The sequence below is a fragment of the Callospermophilus lateralis genome, chromosome 2 (assembly GCF_048772815.1).
Source record: "Callospermophilus lateralis isolate mCalLat2 chromosome 2, mCalLat2.hap1, whole genome shotgun sequence".
NCBI lineage: Eukaryota > Metazoa > Chordata > Mammalia > Rodentia > Sciuridae > Callospermophilus > Callospermophilus lateralis.
Genome location: NC_135306.1, coordinates 9,164,743 through 9,186,591, shown reverse-complemented (window position 1 = coordinate 9,186,591; position 21,849 = coordinate 9,164,743). Strand labels below are relative to the sequence as shown.

The 21,849-nt window shown below is 35.4% G+C and overlaps 1 protein-coding gene and 1 non-coding gene across 2 annotated transcripts in view; one reads left to right on the top strand and one right to left on the bottom strand.

Annotated features, from left to right (window-relative positions):
• Pbx3 (PBX homeobox 3) overlaps positions 1-21,849 on the top strand; it is a 205,978-nt gene that overhangs the window by 16,097 nt on the left and 168,032 nt on the right. The window lies entirely within an intron of this gene.
• On the bottom strand, positions 14,965-15,094 carry LOC143393289 (U6atac minor spliceosomal RNA). Its single transcript, XR_013090585.1, has one exon. It is a non-coding gene; the product is annotated as a U6atac minor spliceosomal RNA (small nuclear RNA).

Sequence of the window (21,849 nt, the reverse complement as noted above, 5' to 3'; positions counted from 1 at the left end):
AAAATATTTTGTCTTTAATTAACCCTGTTTGAGAAAAGCAATAGCTTTTGCAGTCTAATTTTTGTTCGAAATGTCCCTTTAAAAAATCGTCACAGGGTTATAGGGAATATATGCTTTTATTTCTTAACCTGAATTTAATGATTCTGTAATAGTAGCATTCATCTTTCTGGATTGCCATCTAGATTACCAGAGTCTTTTGTGTGGAGATTGTGTTGGGCATTAAGTTTGGACCTGCAGAACTGAACAAAAAGATATTGTTACCGATTACATGTAAACAGTCTGAATCATTCAAAAGGATGTGGAGAAGAGTATTTCTTAGTGTGAAGCCAGAGAAAATGGCAACCTGCCAAAGCTAGGTGCAAGCTCTTGTTACATGGAAGGGTTGGGCCTGTTCTCATTTCTTCTTGAAATGGCTTAATTGGTGTCAGCACCCCAGGGATAAAGGCCTCTAACACTGAAATCCACACGATTCACCCTGTCTCTGCTCAGTGTAGGGAAACTGGTAACAACTGGTGGTGAATGAGGAGTGAACGGTGCTGTAACAATACTCGATGATGTTTGGGATGACAGAAATTAATACGCACTTGCTTGAAGAAAGCAATGATTAATGGCAGTGAGCACGGGAACGCCGTCCCTCCTTTTACTCCACTTTGATGGGGATTGAAAAGCAAAAGGCTGTTTCCATTCTCTGTAGAAAGCAGAGGTCACACAGAGTACATTATAGCAATTTTTCCTCTCTGGTTTTTTTATTTCATAAATATTATGATAAGCATAGATTAGATAGATTTTCTTATGAAAGCCTAAAAGGATATTTTATGTCACTTAAACATTGTTGTTTATGCATAAAGAAATCACACATTCTTCTCTTCACTTGTTAGATCATTTCCCCTCATGTCAGAATAATTAGTGTAATTAGGAATTTAAAAAAGCCCACAAACATGCATTTGTATTAATGCTGCTTACTATGTTATAACTAGAATCAGAAGGTCTTGGTTTTCTAAAGACTGCCAGGACAGGGTGGGATAGGAATGTTTCATGGGCTTTCACCTTTTTTCTGCCCCTCCCCCTGGTTTTTCTCAGTGAATGTTTGACGTAAATATATTTTGCAAGGTACTTGCACTTGTCAGCAGCTTTCTTAGCCATTTGATAAAGATTCTTTATTCTACAAGAAAGCCTGAAATAACAGAACTGTACTTTGGATAATGAATTCTTCATCTGTGGAGAACTTTAAAACAAAGTACAGTGTTGGCATTTTTTTCTTTTGAGTGAGAAGGCTGATATATCTTTTGGATCCGACAGGAAGACATAAATTAATAGAGTTCTGGAGTTCAGTTTCTCATTAATAATCCATTTTGTCATGGTTCTTGGCATTGTCAGCCTAGTAGCTGGTTCATATTTTGCTAAAGGATAAAAGCAGATTATGTCTTCAGGCACAAAGCAAGAATAGAGAGTTTATCGCTTTTTGGGGGGAACTACATGCTATAAGAAAAATATCGTTTTGCAAAAAGTTTCAGTTTTGACTTAGAAATACACTACATTTTTCTTAGGTAAAGCTTTTACTTTAAGATTTGAAATGATTCTTGAAACCTTAGGATATTAGAGTTTTTGATTATTGCTTAGATTTGCCTTTGCTTAGAGCTGATTGTTCGCAAAGGTTTGTTTTTCAAGGACAGTTACAGTAAACAAGGGCTAGTTTTTATATTTTATTTTTAGAACTCTATATGTTAGGATATAATTATAGTTCAAAGACAAATGTAGAAAAGTCACTATTTGGGCTGGGGATGTGGCTCAAGCGGTAGCGCGCTCGCCTGGCATGCGTGCGGCCCGGGTTCGATCCTCAGCACCACATACAAACAAAGATGTTGTGTCTGCCAAAAACTAAAAAAAAATATTAAAAAAAAGAAAAGTCACTATTCCTCTTTTTGTACTAGTATGTCTAAATATTCTATTATCCCCACCTAGATTCCTAGACTTGGGATTCTGATGACTATTCTGAAGACTGCAGTTTTTAGTTGTATAAAAAAATCTAGTCGATATGGGCTGGGATTGTGGCTCAGCGGTAGAGCTCTGGCCTAGCACGGGCGAGGTCCTGGGTTCAATCCTTAGTACCACATAAAAAATTAAAAATTATTGTGTTTAACTACAACTAAAAAAGAAAAATATTTAAATATTTAAAGACAGGCTTATCTTTAATTTGATAATTGTATAATTTATTTCTTTATGAGGGCCAGAAATAGATTCTATATAGATATTGGCCTTAGTTACAGGTTTTCCTAAATGGCATCATTTAAAGTTATTAGATAAATGTTGTTAGTTTGTTATTTTTTTTTCCTTTGCAATTTTGGGGATTGAACTCAGTTTCATTCATGCTAGGCAAGTGACCTACCACTAACCTGTGTTTCCAGCCCAGAAATTAGATCTTACAAAAATTAAAATACTACACCTTCCCTGATATCTGATAGTATGAACACGGGCTTCCTGAGATCTCACATTTAAGGGCAGGAAATTAGTTAAAAAAAAAAAAATGGGCATACTGGTTGTGTTTTCTTGCATCTGTTATTTTTATCCAGGTGCAGTTGTACATGCCTATAATCCCAGCTACTCTGGAGCCTGAGGCAGAAGGATCACAAGTTCAAGGCCAGACCTGACAATTCAGACTCTTCTAATTTTAAATTAGAAGAAAGGGCTGGGAATTTAGTTCAGTGGTAGAATGATTATCTAGCGTGAATGAGGTCCTGGGTTCAATCCCCGGTAGGTTCTGCCTCCTCACCCCAAAGAAAGGAGTATATTTTTAATGTGTTATTTGTATCACTAGTCTTATGGTTATATGCTTAGAAATGGGCAATTGAAGACTGTTTCATTTTTAAAACTTGAGGTTGGGAATATAGCTCAGTGGAAGTGTACTTGCCTAGCACAAAGAGGATCCTGGATTCATTTCCCAGCACCAACAAAACAAAACAAAGCAAATATGATTTGTCAAGAGCTATGTAATGTTTTGAACAACTAATAAAAAATATAATTAAAACAACAACAACGACAAAAAAGCAAAACTTGGATCTTGTGCTGCCATTGCCTATTATCCCTACTTGTTTTTTTTGAGGGTAGTAGTGGCGGTACTGGGGATTGAACCCAGGGTGCTCTATCACCGAGATGTATTCCCATCCTGACTTCATTTTTAAGCCTCCTAGTAATACGTGGGGTGTGCAGAGTCATATATCTAGAGTTGATTATTGAGGTAACAGTCGTGAGAGAGGAGTTATGTTTTAAGATGAAGGAAGGAGTATTACATTATGATCCAGTGAGGAGAATAAGGGGAGATTTTACTTTGAAGGACTTATTATTATAATTAGTAAATATTGATTTCTAAGGCATTGAAGTTCAGTATTAGATAAAATTGACCCAAGTTAACACTACTAGTGTTATGCTATAAAGATTCATTTAAAACAGAGGGACTATTTCATTTTTTTGTTTCCATTCTCTAGGGGACTGTATGCTGTTAGAGGTCAGATACTATCTGCCTATCTTATCTATATCTATCTACATATTCTTATGACCCAATGTGCTCAATAGCTTATTTTTAAAATAAAAACATAAATGCCTTCATATATTATCTGGTATCTGCTGTAAATCTGATATTACATTGTAATAATCCTTTATATAAAAATTCATCTTAATTATAGCAACTATAGTACATATAAGATAACTTTCACAGCTGCTTACCTGGATCTTGAGTAATTTATATGTACATTATTTGTGAAAATAACTTATGTATTACTGCTCCCATTACTATCATTAATGATATTTTTAAAAAGAGAAAAACTGTTGAAAACTCCTGATAACATACTTAGAATTGAATAGTAAACTTTAAAGTTTTCACGTATGGTTCACAGCTAGGAAATATTTGTGTTTCTAAATAGAAATTTTGAAATAAGACAGTGTTTTTCTATGGATTTGGGAAGGACATTTGTTTTAACACATTACATTGAAATCTTAAAGAGTAGAATTTGACGAGACATTTTGCTGATGTAAAATATTTTGTTCATTTTGACTCTCAAGTTTATCTGTCATAATGATTGATTTATATTCATTTTACACTGTATAGTTTTGTAGCTGAGTTTTCTATCTATAAGGTATAGAAATCCCTGTTTAAGTTAATAATAAATAATTATCTTCAAAGGTGACAGATTGATTACATGTATGACTAGTCTGAAGATTAGCCTAGGATTTAGTTAACTAAAAAAAAAAAAAAATATATATATATATATTATAAATATATATATATATGTATATATACACACACATAATATATAACTTAAATGAATTTTAATTTTAAACTTAGCATGATCAGGAGCACAAAATATAGTAGTGTATCATTTAATTAATTGCTAGAGTATTTTGTTCTTTGAACTTGACTATTAATTTCCTAACTTATCTGTACTACAGTCCTTGTTGAACTGTTTACTTTCTTGATTGAACTGGCCACTATCTGTTGTTTATCAGATTGAAAGACCTGGGAAATCATATTTTATATTTGCTTGTTTTGTTTACTAAAACCCATAGAGCAATTTGAAAGAGTTAAGAAACAACACTCTAAATATTATTAGTGGAGAACCACTGAAATAAATTGTGTCATGGATTTTCTCAGTTGTGCTACTAAAAACCAACCCATGTGACTAGTAAATTTGGTGAAGGCTAATTGGTGAGTTAGGTAGTAGCTCTGTGGTTCAGGTGTAAGTCTAAATCTCATTTGGTACTATTAAATTAATTACCAAATATTTTGCTTCGTGAGAATCATTAAGACATGGAAAGCTCACAGATATTTGGCCTATGAATATTTTATTCCTGTTTGTCCTTATTCTTAGAGTCATGCAATTCAGGATTGGGGTTGTAGTTCAGTGGTAGTGTGCTTGCCTACTATGTGTGAGGTGCTGGGTTGAATCCTCAGCATCACATAAATAAGCTACAACTAAAAAAAAAAAGTCATGCAATTCAAACAGCTGTAATTTTTATGTAATTGTTAATAAATCTGTTCATAACTGCCATTCATAAAAATCTATACTTGCAGAACTCCAGAAACCTGTAGAACAAGGATTCTTTGCTCTTTTTTTCATTTTTTTTTAAATTATAGTTTTGTTGTGAATGTGATGCAAACAAAGGCCAACTGTCCATTTCTAGAAAAGTGTATGCACTCAATATTTGAATACAATTTCAAGGAGTTTATAGACACTTTGCAAATCATTTATGGTTCTCTCATGGAGATGCTGAACCACAGGTTAACAACAGTTTTGTAGAGGTAGACTTTTTTTTTTTTTAAGTGCTATATTTTGTACCAATTTGGAATTGCAATCCATTTTCTTCTTGGAAGCTTAATAGATTTACTTTCTAAGTAACGGTCTTTACACACTTATAGCATCAGCGATGTCTGATCTGAGTGAATGTTTGGTTGTACTTAGGGGAAGGAATCAGGAAAATGATAGAACTAAAGGAAAGAATGGGCTGGTAATGAGCCCCAGGTGTCAGTAAGGTTGGAGAGAATGGTGCTAGCCTATCATCCCAGTGGCTCAGGAGGCTGAGGCAGGAGGATTTCAAATTCAAAGCCAGCCTCAGCCAAAATCTAGGTACTAAGCAACTCATTGAGATCCTGTCTCTAAATAAAATATAAAATAGGGCTGGGGATATGGCTCAGTAGTGCCCCTGAGTTTAATCCCTGATACGAAGAGGGGGAAAAAAGACTAAAGAAAAAGGCGGGGCGTCGGGGCAGATTTAGGAGAGGAAGTGTGAAATTTGGGACCTAAGTTGCTGAAGGACTTACTTGGCAATTAGCATATGTTGCCTTATGATGATAATGAAGAAAGGTATGATTGACTTATAACCTAGGTACTATAGCTATTTATGAGGAGGGAATTTATCTTATTGGCAACTCTTGTTCCCCTGTGCTATGGGATTCAATTTTTGCTACTTGTTAGAATTCCTTTAAAATACATTAATTCCTTTCATATATAAAGTAATTAGATAATTTCTTGGGTAAGAATCTATATTTCATGTGTTAAACTTTCCCATATGAAGACTTCTGAGGAAATAATCATCTATGGCAGTGATTTTCAAACTCTTTGATCTTAGGACTCCTTTACACTATTAGTGGAATTTTTGTTTATGTGGGCTTAATGTCTATCAATATTTATTTACTGCATTTGAAATTAAAAACAAATTTTAAAATATTTAAGTTAATTTTAATCTTAAACCTATTACATGTTAGCATAAAGAACAATGTTACAATTAGTTCTATAATATCCTAAATAGCATTTTCCAAAACAAAATGAAGCAAAATAAAATGGTGAGAAGAGTAGCATCGTTTTACATTTTTGCAAATCTTCTTAATATCTGGGTTAGTTGAAGATACCTGGACCCTCTTATTTGCATTCAGTATTCAGCCCATTTTCATATCCCAATAGCTGGGATTATAGGTGTGTGACCCATGCCTCCCTATGAATCGTAAGTAGATTCTTTTTTTTTTAATATTTATTTTTCAGTTGGACACAATATATTTATTTATTTATTTTTATGTGGTGCTGAGGATTCAACCCAGGGCCTTGCATGTGCTAGGCGAGTGCTCTACCTCTGAGCCACAACCCCAGCCCCTAGTAAGTAGATTCTTAAAGGTTAATTCAACTCTGGAATCTGAAGACTTTTTATTATTGTTTTTTAAATTTTTATTTATTTATTTTTCAAGAATTGTAAAAAAATATCTTTACTTTATTTATTGTACTTATTTTTATGTGGTGCTGATGATCAAACCCAGTGCCTCAAGCACTGTGCGAAGCAAGTGCTCTACCACTGAGCCACAACCCCAGCCCTCTATTATGTTTTGTTAAAATCCAAGTCTAGTTTGGGGGCTGGGTTGTGGCTCAGTAGTAGAGCATTTGCCTAGCAAATGTGAGGCACTGGGTTCAATTCTCAGCACCACATATAAATAAATGAATAAAATAAAGGTTCATCAACATCTTAAAAAAAAAATCCTAGTCTAGTTTGTACTTCGTATAGTTCTTCTAACACATGCATGATTTTGTAACATATCTTAATTATTTGGAAAATATTGGTTCATTGGTCACTCATCTTTGATATGTTAACACATTTCTTTACACTGTATCAAAAGGTTGCATTTGTTAATATTACCACCAAACTCATCAGAAAAGTTTTTTTTTTTTTCCCTTCTTTTTTTGTGGTGCTGACAATACACTGTAAGCATGTGTTCTACCATTGAGCTGTACTCTCAGCCCCAGAAAAGTTTCTTAAGTACTGGGAAACTGTCATACTTATAGTAGTAGACACATGTTTCAGGTTTCTAATTTTTGTTTTAAAGTTTAGATTTTATCATTTTACCAGAATTATCAATTTTTTTTTGAAGAAGGATTACTTGATTCCCTCTTGAAAAAATGTCTGCCAAAATATCTAAGCCTATATAACCATAGTTTGTCAGTCTTGTTTTTTAAGCAGCTATTTCAGATAGTTCAACTCACTAGTGCTTTTGCTTATACTTAGTAAGCAGCTGTGTTGTGCATAATTCCTGTTTTGTCATACACACTATTAAAAAATCATTTATTCAAAGTGTAATAATTTTTAATATTTCATCAGGGACATTTTGAATTGAATCTAAATTTTCTTTTTCCTTTTGTATTAGGGGCTGAATCCAGAGATACTTGATCACTGAGCTATGTCCCCAGCCCTTTTCATTTTGAGATAGGCTCTCATTAAGTTGCTGAGATTGGCCTTGAACTTGCCATACTCTTGCCTCAGCCTCCTGAGTACTGGGATTATTGTTGTTAAGTCCTGTGCCTGATGGTACAGACTACATTCACTGTTATTACAGTGTGGTGCTACTGCCTTGCTTCACAGTAAGCCACTAGATTTTATCTGCCATTGCTTTTTGTGCCATCAATGTTAATGTCAACTCAGAGAAAGAGGCCACTATTTTAGGACTGTAAAAATAATTTTGACTTTGTTGACTCCTGAATGGGTCTATGGAATATCTTTTGAGAACAGAAGGTCTATATAAAGTGAAACACATATAACTTGCTCTAAGACCATTATTTTATCTTTATCTACATCATTAATGTATTTGTGTCGTTGAAAATGAAAAGATTACCTGAAAAGAAACAGATTTTCAGGATTTGGATTCTGAAGGCAACAGACTGTATCCCAAAGTCATCATTATGATTCCCTGGGGGCATTTGTTTAGTGCCCACATAAGTATGCTATTCTTCTGAGTATTTTTTGATGTTAGAACAGTTTTTGCCTTTAAAAAGTGGACCTTGTAATCAATCTTGGCTGCACACATGAAAGAAAAAAAGGACAGCTCAACAGATACACGTTTGTTGAGCCATAGTTTTCCATGCAGAACTAGTGTTAAGCTTCCCGGGGTTCCTGGGCAGGTTACTGAGTGGTTATTTCCAAATAAGGGAGTTGGGTTAAATTTCTAAGGCCTCATTCAGCTTTAATATTCTATGATTCTTTGATCTTCTTTTACTGTGTGAATTGATCAATCAGCTGTTAAATTTATTTAACTAAATTTGTTCTTGAAGCTGAACTGATTAGTGCTTATTGTCATCACATAAGTTAAGAATAAAGTATTTGCAGTGTCAAAAATGAAATATATAGAAGAGGAAGGGGAGGGGATTTGTAAATGGAGAATATGTCTAGAAGCAAATGGATTTTATGTGGCAGGGAAGGAGAAACTTGGGTGATTGGGATTGCACATTGCAGGGTATTTAACATATCTCTGAATTCAATCTTTATGCTCTTTACTACAATAGCTGAGAAGGAAAATTTGAGTTCAGAAATAACACTAAGCCTTTAAGGTGGGCAGTCTGCCAGTGATATCCCTGATATCACCATGCGCAGTATGAACTATTAAACTCCAAAGTAAAAAGTGGATCAGAACATAAATAATGTTGATTTTGAAGTTCTCTTAGGTCCATTAATAGTATTTTCATTGGAAAACCATAATTTCTTTTTGAAGGAGAAAATAATATTTAGGCTTCAGAACATATTTATTTTACTTTTTAATAAGAAAAAATGTAATTACTTTTGATATTTTTGATCTTCCTTCTGACATTCTAAAAGAAGAAAAAATGACCTCCAAATCTAGGCTCTTCCTCAGTCTAGCATCATCAAAGCCCTTTTTCTTTTTTTAAATGCTAGTGAGAGGGATTGGGTAAATCCTTTAAGGTGTTATTTGGATCCTTAAAAATGAGAGAGAGAGCTCCTGTGATGCAGTTTTGTGTTAAAACAAATCAAATGGGAAGGTGGAAAAGCTGCCATTGTGGCACTGTTGTGGGAAAAAAGACTCCAGAGACTGTGTATTTTGGAAGTTATTTGACAACATTAGCAACATCAACTACTGACTGACACTGACACACACTGACACACACACACACACACACACACACACACACACAAAACAAAAACAAAAACAAAAAAAACCCACCTCTTTGGCAAATCTTTCACAGTTGTGGCAAGTAAAGCAGCTTCATTGGAACATTTTCATAAACTATCATCAGTTATACAGCAGCAGCTTCACAAATCAGAAATGATATCTTCAGGCGCTGCTGTCAAGTGTTATTCAAATAATACCAGTCTCACATTTGAATAACAGCAGACATTTTGAATTAATTAATCAGATGAGATAGTCTAGGCCTCTTCTCATTAGTCTCTGGGTCAGGCTTGGGAAGATATATGTGTTGGTGATGATATACTTGTCTTTAATCTTGATTTATGAAGATTTAGGATTGTGTGTGATTTGTCAAAGGTTCTGGAAAAAGGCTGGTGCATATTTCATTACCTAATCTGAGATTGATTTTATGATGCTAAGAGATACCACACTATTGTTCAAATGTGTGGGAAGTATAGGTAGACACAACATCTCAGGCTTTTTACTGGCTTATCTTTGCAACCGTCAAACAATGCTGTAAACTTTAACTGCTTGTAGTTAACAATTCCTGCTTTAATTATAGGCAGATTTTTTATTCTGTCCAAAGGGAGAATTTCAGTGGTTATTTAGCTAAATTGCATAACAGACATTATAACTATGACCTGGTGTAAATCATGGACAGAGTTGGTAAATTTCATGGGTTGGTCATGGTGAAACATAAAATTTCATGGCTTGTCAACGATTAATAGAAAAATTGCATTAAAATGGTACAAATAATGGAAGTACAAAAAGTAAAGTTTCTTTCCTTATGTATTACTTTCCTTCTCAGGACTAATTTTAGAAAAATTGGGATGTAAAATCATATCTTCTAAGTTACTCAAGCAACAATAATAATGGCCTATTATAAAAAATAATTTATGTGAAAATATCTAGTCCAGTTCCTGGTATGTAGTAGTTACTGAATATCTAATTTCTTTTCCCCCTTTTCTGCCTACTCCCCATTTCTATTTGATGCCAAAGGCCCTGCTAGTATCATTTAGTCTTTACTTTCTTAACAACTTGTATTTTTAATCCTTTTGGATCTTAATTCCTTTAGAAATATAAGGTTGAAATGCTATCATCTCAGAAGACTGAAATAACCAGAGGGACCATAGTGTGATTTTTTTTTTTTTTTTTTTTTTTTGAGAGAGAGAGAGAGAGAGAGAGAATTTTTTAATATTTATTTTTTAGTTTTCGGTGGACACAACATTTTTGTTTATATGTGGTGCTGAGGATCGAACCCAGGCTGCACGCATGCCAGCCCCATAGTGTGATATTGAGTTCTTCTTTTGTCTCTGTCTTGTGTGTGCTATGGTGTGTGTGTGTGTGTGTGGGTGGTAAATATGGGAGAAATTGAATATTAACTTCTTAGTATTCATGAAGTATTTATTGCCTAATTCAAAGTGGATTTTTCTATATCATCTGCCTCTTTAAGTGGGATTCCATATCTGAGATTAGTTGAGTGTTTTTCATTCTACTCTCAAGCAAACTGAAATGCATGGAACTTGAAGTATTAAAGAATAATATAGTCATTTTCAATTTTGTCATACAAACTTAAAATTTTTTTACCAGATTTAGATGATTGTTGAGTACTGTTTTATTGAGGGTGATTGGGCTACTAAGAATCATTAGTTTTTTTTCCACTTCTATATTTTGGGAACTGAATTAGTACTCTTAACATAATGCTTGGTACATCTTAACGCAATTTGAGGCAGACAATTCTAATTGATGTTCACTTTGAGGAAGGTAGTTTATAAATACTAAGATGTGTTGATATTTGGAGAAAGATACTATTTAAAAGTAGTTTGGGAGGCAGCTTGATGCTGTGGAATAATTCTGATTTTGAAGTTCAGTGAATCTTGGTCCCACGCTGAACTGCTACTTAATTGATTGGTATCCTTGGCAATCTGCCTAATTTTTTCTGAGCCCTAGTTTTCTTTTCACTAAAAGGAGGCTATTAATACCTAACTTTCAGGGTTGTTGTAAGATTGGAGGAGAATGTATGTACAATACCTAATGAGGTGCCTGCCATATAATAGGTGCTGAATAAATCGCAGCTTTGCTGTTATTTTTCTGTTCATTTATTTCTTCGAGAAACATATATTGAGGACTTATATATGTCAGTGACACAACTAAGACATCAGAGACACAGCAACTGCTTTCTGTTGAGTAATACAGTAATACATGTGGATAAATACAAACTGGATTATCTAGAAGTGAAAAGAGGCAGGGATTGATACAGGCAGGGACCTCATTATTGAGGCTTTAATTCTGTGTGAAGGGAGTAGAGTACCCTTTGGGTAGTTACAGATGGGTGTAAGATGGGATAAGAGCAAAATGTTTACAAGTTTACTTGGGAAACTGTTGAAGGAATATACTAGTTAGTAGATTTTTGTAGGTTAGTGGTGATGTATACTTACAGTGGATAATAATATGGGTTAAAAAAGAGGAAGCAATAGCTTTAATAATACTAAAAAAGTGAGAAGGAATGATTAAATGATTGATTAGACTATTTTTGTCTTCATTCACTTAGTTGGCTTCTGTGTGTCCTTCAGACCCTAGCCTGGATGTCCTTCCAGAAAATGTTTTTGACCTCTCTCAGGTCTGTGTTAGTTACCTGTCTTAGGAACTCCAGTAGCATAATGTTTTTTTCTCCTTGTTGTGCTCATGACACTGTTTAAATTATGTAATTAAGTTTCTTTTGCTTGCGGTAAATTGAGAATTTTATTAAGGTAGAGATGCTGTTTTTTTTTTTTTTTTTCTGCTGTTTTGTCTCCTGGCACAGAGTAAGAAGTTCTCAATATCTGTTTGTTAAAATGATTTAAATATGGTATGGGAGGGAGAGGGAGAAAACAGGAGTGCCAGTTTCAGGTGAAGGTGATGAGGCGAGTGGTTGTCATTAACTGAGAGAGAGTAGAGTGGAATTGCAGGGGCAGAAGGCATGATCATTATCAACTTAGCCAGATAAGATCAAATTCCTTTCCTTTCGGTGTTTGTACCAATTTATTTTCGTACCAGCAGTTTATATTTGTTTCATTTGCTTGAGGATATTAGTTTATTTATATTTAAGTAAAGTTCATGTAACATAAAATTAACCATTTTAAAGTGTATGATTTGGTGACATTTAGTACAATCATAATATTATACAACCACCACTTCTCTCTAGTTCCAAAACATTTTCATCTTCTCAAAAGAAATTCCTATACCTGTTATTAAGCCATCATTCCCTGTTCCTCCCCCCTTTCTCTGCCAACCACCAATCTGTTTTCTATCTCTATGGATTTACCTATCCTGGATATTTCATATAAATGGAGTCATACAATATATGTGTTTTGTGACTGGCTTCTTTCAGCTAGAATACATTTTTTAAGAGTCTCTCTCTCTCTTTTTTTTTTTTTTTTGGTACCAGGAATTGAACCAGGGGCACTTAACTGAGCCACATCCCCACCCCTTTTTATTTTTTATTTTGAGGCAGGATCTCACTAAATTGCTTCGGGCCTCATTAAGTTGCTGAGACTGTCCTACCTCACCTCCTGGAGCTGCTGGGATTATAGGTGTGAACCACTAGGCCTGGTTTAAGATTCTTCATGCTGTAACATATATTAGTATTTTCATTAGTTTTTTGTCTCTCTATTTTTTGGTCAGTACTGGGGATTTAACCCAGGAGTTCTTTATTACTGAGCTGCATTTGCAGCCCATTTATACTTTTATTTTGAGACAAGTTCTTAATAAATTACCCAGGCTGGCTTTGACTTTGCCATCTTCCTGTCTCAGCCTCCTGAGTCATTGGGATTACAAGCAAGCCACTGCATCTGGCTTTATTAATTTTTTTGGCTCAGTAAAGGTCCATTGAATGAATATATTACAGTTTATAAGTTGAGGAGAAATTAGGTTTCTCCATTTATTGATTGTTGTGGATAGTGCTGTTATGGACATTTAGACATTTATGTACAAATATTTGTTTGACTTCATGTTTTTAATTCTTTGGAGTATATACTTAAAAGTGGAATTGTTGGATGACATTAATATTATAGGACTATTTAACTTTTCTTTTTCTTTCTTTTTTTTAATATTTTATTTTTAGTTGTGGTTGTACACAACAGCTTTTATTTTATTTTATTTTTTATGTGGTGCTGAGGATCAAACCCAGGGCCTCGCATGTGCTAGGTAGGCACTCTACTACTGAGCCACAATCCCAGCCCTCTTTTTCTTTTTTGTGATGCTGGGGATTGAACCCAGGGCTTTGTGCATGCTAGGCAAGTGCTATACCACAGAAACACATCCCCAGGTCCTATATTTATCTTTTTGAGGAAATGCTGAACTATTTTCTATAGTGGGTGCATCATTTTACATTCCTATCAGCAATGTATAGGATTCCAAGTTCTCATTGATATTTGTGGTTTTAATTTGCATTTCCCTAATTAGAATCTTTTTGTGTGCTTATTTCTGTATCTTCTTTGGAGAAGATCCTGTTCACATTCTTTGCCCATTTTTTAATTGGGGCACTTAGCTTTGATTTTGAGTTGTGAGGGTTCTCTGTTCTGTAGATTATACTGTATCACAGATAATTTGCTAATAATTTTTCCCATTCCATGAGTTATCCCACTTTCTTAAAAATGTCCTCTGATATATAAATGTTTTAAGTTTTGATGAAATCCAGTTTTTCTATTTCTTCTTTTCTTGCTTGTGCTTTTGGTATCATGTCTAAGAATCTGTTGCCAAATTCAAGATCATAAAGACCCCTATTTTTTAAAAAAAGTTTTATAGTTTTAGAATTTGGTGGTTAGTCCATTAGAGTTAATTTTTAATTATGCTATAAAGTAAGGATCTCAGTTCATTCTTTTAGGTGAGACTATCCAGTTGTCGTAGCACTATTTAAGATACTGTTCTTTTCCCACTGAATGATCTTGCTACCTTTGTCAAAAATAAATTGGCTGTAGATGTGTGGATTTATTTCTGGATTCTCAATTTTATTCCATTATTTGAACGTCTATCCTTATTACATTGCTACACTGTTTTGATTACTGTAGCTTTGTAATAAAATTTGAAATTAAAGTACGAGTCCTTTAACTTTGTTGTTCTTTTAAAGATTGTTTTGGGTATTCCAGCCTCCTTGAAATTCCATTTGATTTTGAGTGTTAGCTTTTTCATTTCTGCAAAAAAGTTATGATTGGAGTTGCATTGAATTTATACATTGCTTTGTGTAGTGTTGCCTTCCTAACAATATTAAATCTTCTAACCTGTGAACATTGGATGTATTTCCATTTATTTAAGTCTTTTAAGTTTTTTTTTTTTTTTTTTTTTTTTAGTACTGCTTTGTTTTTAGTATATCAGTCTTTTACATCCCTCCCCCACTTTTTTTTTTTTTTTTTTTTGAGGAGGAGAAAAAAATTATTTGGCTCATAGTTACAGAGGTTTTAGTCCATAGATAGCTGAGTCCATTGCTCTGGGCCCAAGGTGAGGTAGTACATTATGGCAGAAGGGCGGGGTGGAGGAAAAAAAGATCATAGTTAGATGCCTTGAAGTAGGTGGCAATACCTTAACCATAAGTAAGCCTGTTGTCAGGCCTGAGGGCCTCTTCCATCATTGTCAAGGGGAGTGCTAACCTTCTCTCCTTTCATAAAACACTGTAGGCTTTTTTTTTTTCCCTTCCTAATTTCATTTGTATATTGTTCATTAGTAGCATTTAGGAACACAACTGATTTCTATTTTTTGGGAGTACAGGAAGGTTGATCTTTGGTTGTTTTTGTGTCCTGATGTAGCCCAAATTTTTATTGGTTCTAGCACTTTTTTTTTGTATTCTTTGTAATTTCCTACACATAGAATCATGTCTTCTGCAAGTAGTGATAGTCGTACATTTTCCTTTCACATATGATTACCACCTATTTCTTTCTCTTGACTCATTGACCTGCCTGGAGCTTTCAATACAATGTTGAATAGCTATGGAGGAAACAGGCATTCTTGTTTTGTTCTTGTACTTAGTGAGGGAGCTTTTGAGTCTTTCATTGTTTAATATGATGTTAGTTATGGATTTTGATAAATTTCTTCTAACATGTTGAGGAAATTCCTTTCTATTCCTAGTTTTGAGTTGGTTTTTTTTTCTCTCCTTTTTTAAGATTGTGTTGATGGAACCCAGGGCCCCATGCATGCTAGGCAAGCACTCTGCCAATGAGCTTCATCTCTGACACACACACACACACACACACACACACACACAAATTTTTTAACTACACCACAGCAGTGGAAAGCATTACAATTCTTATTACACTTTAGGGGCTGGGGATGTGGCTCAAGCGGTAGCACGCTCGCCTGGCATGCGTGCGGCCCGGGTTCGATCCTCAGCACCACATACAAACAAAGTTGTTGTGTCCGCTGTTAACTAAAAAAAAAATTTAAATTCTCAAAATATTAAAATTCTCTCTCTCTCTCTTAAAAAAAAAAAAAAAAAAGACAAAGTTGCCTAGACTAGCCTTGAACTTGTGATCCTCCAGCCTCAGCCTCCTGAGTAGCTGGGATTATAGGTATGTACCACTGTGCTTCTTTTTTCACTTTTGAAGGGTAATTTTACCAAGTACAGAACTCTGGGTGGGCAGTTTTCTTTTTCAGCATTTTAAATATGTCATTCCACTGTTTTCTTACCTTTGTGGTTTTTGTCTAGAATGTGGCTGTTGATCTTACTGAGGATTTCTTGTGTGTCATGAGTTGCTTCTCTTGCTGCTTTCAAGATTCTTTCAGTAATTTGATTATAGTGCATCTCTGAGTAGATCTTTTTGTTTATCCTTGTTGAAGCTTATTGAACTTTTTGTATGTATGTATTCATGACTTTTATCAAATTTTGGAGGCTTTCAGCTATTATTGTTTCAAATATTCTTTCTGTCACTTCTTTGTTGTTGGTACTCCCATTATGTGTACATTGGTATGCTTATGTCCTATAGACCGCTTAGACTCCTTTCCTTTTTACTTTCTTAAAATAAAGGACACAATACCTTTATTTTATTCATTTTTATGTGGTGCTGAGAATTGAACCCGGGGCCTCACATGTGCTAGGCGAGCACTCCACCACTGAGCCACAACCCCAGCCCTCAGCTAGTGTTTTGATATAGATTTCCTTGAATATCAGGAGCCTCAATAAATACAGAAAAAATGAAAGAGGAAAAGTAGAAAGGAGGAAAACATCTTTTCTCAGTCTTTGCAGATTTCTCTGCTGGGGATGTTCTTTTATTGCTTCAATAGGCCATTTACAACTCAGCTCTGGTCTTCCTGCTGTGCTTGAGATCAACCAGAAGTATTCTTGGGTCTTTTTTGAGCACCTTTAACATGCCATGGGACTTTCTAAATTCTGTAGTACCATTTTGAATGCCCTATTACTTTTATTTTGACAAGAGATTTGGCTATTAAATTTAGCTTTTGCTTTTGTTGCTGTATAATCTTTTGCCCCAGGTGGGTGCATCTTCTTTTTTACAGTGTTTTAGAGGAATGTCCCCTATTTTTCTGTTCTAAGTGAGTTCAAGGTAGGTAAAACAGATTAGCCTTATATTAATTTTTCAGGCAGCCACCAGAAAGTCAGAACAAACACACTTCTTGAAGAATAAGGTCTGTTCTGTCCCCTTCAGCATCAGGACCAGCAGTCCACACTGGAAATTTGGCTGCTATCTTTGAGATTTCATTGAGTCAGGTTGAGAGATCTGACAAAGGAAAGTAAAAATGCTGTAAAACCATCTTACTATTTTAAATTTGACTTTTTTTTTTTTTTTTTTAAGTTCCATGTTTACTTTGTTGCTAATAGTTTTGCTTGATTTTTTGATGTTACTGTGGAAGTATCACTTGAAGGTCTGAGGAGTTCCTGGAGAGAGAGGCTTTCAAGTCAGGACTAGTGGGGTTGTTGACAGATGTTGAAGAAATGACTTTAAGGATGCCTCAGTTTAGAGGCAAAGACAGGGTGGGCATGGGAAGGTATGTGGGGATAACTGGTGATAACAAGGACATTATGGTGGTCTGGCAGTTCTCAGGATCATTAGGCTAATATAGTTCCCCTTTGCTGATCAGAAGATAAAACTAGAAAGTACCCTGTATTATAGGTTTCTTAAGATATCATTCTTTGCTTAATCTACTTATTGCATAGGCTAATTAATAGTGTACAAGGTAATTTTCATAAATGAGTGAATTTATGGTAACTGTAAGATTGTGAGTGTATATTTCCCAGAAATTTGGGAGTGACAGGTCTGGGAGACAGAACTGGCTTGAGAAGTGACAGCCCTAGGAGGAATACTGATTTTGGGAGTGAAGGTATAAGAAACTTTAGTACAAGCCTTTCAGATTAAAGTTATATTTCCTTGTGAGCACAGTGACATACACCTGTGATCCCACTGACTCAGGAGTTGGAGGCAGGAGGATCACAGTGGCCAGCTTCAGCAACTTAGTGGGGCCCTAAGCAACTTAGTGAGATCCTGACTCAAAATAAAAATTAAAAGGGCTAGGGATGTGCTTAGCAGTAAAGCACCCTTGAGTTCAAGTCCCAGTACCAAAAATAATTGTATTTCCTTGTCCTTCCTTTTTTCCTTTCCACCTCTCTCTCTTTTATTTTTTAGGTGTAGATGGACACAATATAATGCCTTTATTTTTATGTGGTGCTGAGGATTGAACCCAGATCCTGCCCGTTCTCGGCGAGCCATCTACTGGTCACAATCCTAGCCCCTCCACCTCTCTTTTTAATTTCTTTTTTCATTCCTCAGAAGAACTGGCCCTTGGTGCTGTCAATTGCATTTCTTGCTGATTTTGCTCTTGAAAGGGAGGAGATCATTTTTGAGTATGTTCAGTTTGAGATTCCAGTGGGAAGGCCCTGTGGATGTGCTTCATGTGTAGTTAAGATATAGGAGTCTGGTCTTTCTCAGAGAAAAGATATGGCCTGGGAAAAATGTAAAGTGGCTAAGATCTTCAGGGAGAGGTCCAGGAATACCATCAGCAAGGAGTCTATAGTGCAGGCAGAGAACCAATAGTCACAGAATATAAGGAAAACAAAGAGCCTGTGTTAGAGTGAACACTAAGAAGGTAGAACTTCTGACAGTGGAGAAAGATTTTTAGTACTATTATGTGCTTTCAACAGCCTTAGTAAGATGCAAGTGAAAAAGGGGGCCTTATGGTAAATTGTTTCAATAGAATGATGACATTTGAATGAGAGGAGAAAAGGATTGGGTGGTAATTAGACAGTGACATAAGATGAAGAATTTTTTTTCTTAAGGTTGACAAGAGATTTGGCTATTAAATTTAGTATCATGGGAGGACCTGTGAGAGGACAGAGTAGAACAGGAATGAAAGATTGAACAGGGTCTCAGAGAGGGAGCAGATAGAATTGGCTTCCAGTGATGGTGGGACATTACTTTACTATGGTTTTTTTAATTGACACATATTTGTACACATAGGATGCAGTACAATAATACATGTATACAATGCATAATGATCAATCAATGTTATTGACATTTCTATCTGAAACATCATTTCTTTGTGTTGGGAACCTTCAGACTTCCAGTTATTAAGAAATATATCATAAGTTACTTTACACTATAGTCATAGTATTGTGCTACATTACATTTTTAAGGACTAGAGATAAGGTGAGAGATGCATACGGATGTAGAGAAGTTTATAAGTGGGAATTGGAAACTGGAAGGAAAGTTTTCTGCATGAATGAACTCCTTTTGATGAGTAGGAAAGATAATCTGGTGAGTAAGAGTTGGGCTGGGATGAAGTACAGTTTGAAGAAAGTGATGAAGTCCTGGAATAGTGAAGATAATAAAAGAGTGAGCTGGACAAGGCTAAGGGAAATAATTGTTAGTTTTGAGGATTCACTGAGGTTGGAGGTTGAAATTGAAATTGAAATGTACTTACTTGCATGAGTCCTTGTGATTTCTTCAACTAGTTAATGCAGATTGTAACTTTCCTGTGTGCTTGAAGTTTGGCAAATGAGAGAAGAGGATAAGGGTTAATGGATTACATGACTTTCTTTTTTTTTTTAAAGATTTTTTTTTTTTAAGAGAGAGAGAGGGAGAGTGAGTTTTATTTTAGTATTCATTTTTTAGTTTTCGGCAGACACAACATCTTTGTTTGTATGTGGTGCTGAGGATCGAACCCGGGCCGCACGCATGCCAGGCGAGCGCGCTACCACTTGAGCCACATCCCCAGCCCATACATGACTTTCTTGAAAGAATAATTATGATGTTCTACCGCATAATTCATTGTGCACAGGTGAGAAAGCTAAGATAATGGCTGATTGACCAAGAGAAAATTTGAGGGTTGGTTGATTGAGTTAGATTGAAGAATAGTTGAAGTAGGAGAGAAGAAATAAGAGGATTGGCAGGATAAGAGACTGATAATGAGACATTTAAATTTTATTTCAAAGGTGAAGTGGTTCCAGCTGATGAATGATAATTTTTAGGATGTGGACCTGGGAATTGGTGAGCTGGAGCTAAAGGGCATTGTTTTTTTTTTTTTAAGGAGAAAAGGATTGGGTGGTAATTAGACAGTGAAACTTAAGTCTAGGATGTTGGTTGAATTTCTTATATGCTTCCGGAAGCTGGACTAATGGAATAATGTGGGGTAGAGAGGAAGACTGAGTCTTGTGCCGACATTTTTAACGAATATGGATGATTATTAGTTGACTAATAGTGAATGCTGCTTTGCCAAGTTAATTTTTCTTAGATAATTAGTTGTCTACAATAGTCAAGTTATGGTCAGTTTATTTAGAAATAAACAGATACCAAGTTAGAGAATGGATCCCCATGCAAGTACTGCTCATACCATAAATTTATTCTGCAAACATTTACTGAATGCTTATTCTGGTCCTTGAAGTTGCTCATAGCCTAGGGGAGGAGAAAACTTCTAAGCATGTAATTTACAGGGTGCTGAATGCTGTAGTAAAGTAGTTGTCTCATGTGGGCTATATCTCCAAATCTATTTGGATGGACATGAAACCATCAGAACTTCTACTTGCATTTGTCCATTTCATGGTATGTATTTTCTTTAATGCAAAAGATTTTGAGCAATATAGAAGTATAGATAACATATAAACAATGCCTATGGTATTTAGCTTAAGAAATAAAATATTCCCTTTCTTTTTTCTCTTTCCTCCCACACTGAATTTATTGTTCATAACTCTGATGTATGTTTTTAAATATTATATAAAATGTTTCATTCTATGATTTTTTTCCACTTAACATTGATTTTAAGGTTTTTCAACATTGATGACTTAGCTAAAGTTCATTCATTTTTTTCTGCTGCATACATTATTCCATAGTTTAACTATTCTGTAATTTCTTTCTTTCTTTCCTTCTTTTTTTAATTTTGGTACTGGGGATTGAACCCAGGGGCACTTAGGCACTAAGTCACATCTCCAGCCCTTTTTATTTTTTATTTTGAGGTTAAGTTCTAGCTAAGTTGCTCAGGCCTTGCGCAGTTGCAGAGACTGACCTCTTTTTTTTTTTTTAATATATACATATTTTTAGTTGTCAATGGACCTTTATTTTATTTATTTATATACAGTGCTGAGAATTGAACCCAGTGCATCACACATGCTAGGCAAGCGCTCTACCAATGAGCCACAACACCCCCTCACCTCTCGCCCCGACTGACTTGAACTTGCAGTCCTCCTGCCACAACCTCCTGAGTCGCTTGATTAAAGGCATACACTACCATGCCTGGCCTATTCCATAATTTATTTCTTTAATCCTGTGATGGTGGACAGGTTGTTCTAATTTTTTTATTATAAAATATTGTAATACATGTTCTTGAACATAGCCCCTCCCAGGCTGGAGATCAAATCCAGAGCCTCCTGTATACTAGGCAGACTTTCTATCACTGAGCTAAATCCCCATTCCCTTACATCCTTTTGGGCTCAATTATTCATTGCTGCATAAGAAATCACTCCAAAATTTAGTGGCTTAAAACAGCATTTATCATCTCAGTTTCTGTGGGCTAAATATGAAAGTATACTTTACCTCTGTGTTTACAGTCTTCCACAAGATTACAGTCAGGTACCAATGGGCTGTGATTATCTCAGGCTCACCTAGGGAAAATTTGCTTCTTGCTCACTCATTACCTATTGGTACTCCTCATGCCAGATGGCCAGAAATGTTGTTCTTTCCTAGATGGGCCCTTTAGGGCCTCCCTCAGCATGGCAGCTAGCTTCCCGCAGAGCGAGAGTAAGTGATTAAGAGAGGGGACCCAAGGTGGGAATCAGTGTTTTTGTAACCTAATCTTGGAATCCTGTTACTTCTGGCATATTGTGTTTGATAGAATTGAGTCCAGTACATGCTTAAGGGAAGAGAAGTGTATAAGGCTGGAGTTGAAGTTATTTGGAGGCCTTCTGTGAATCTACCTACCACTTTGGGTCA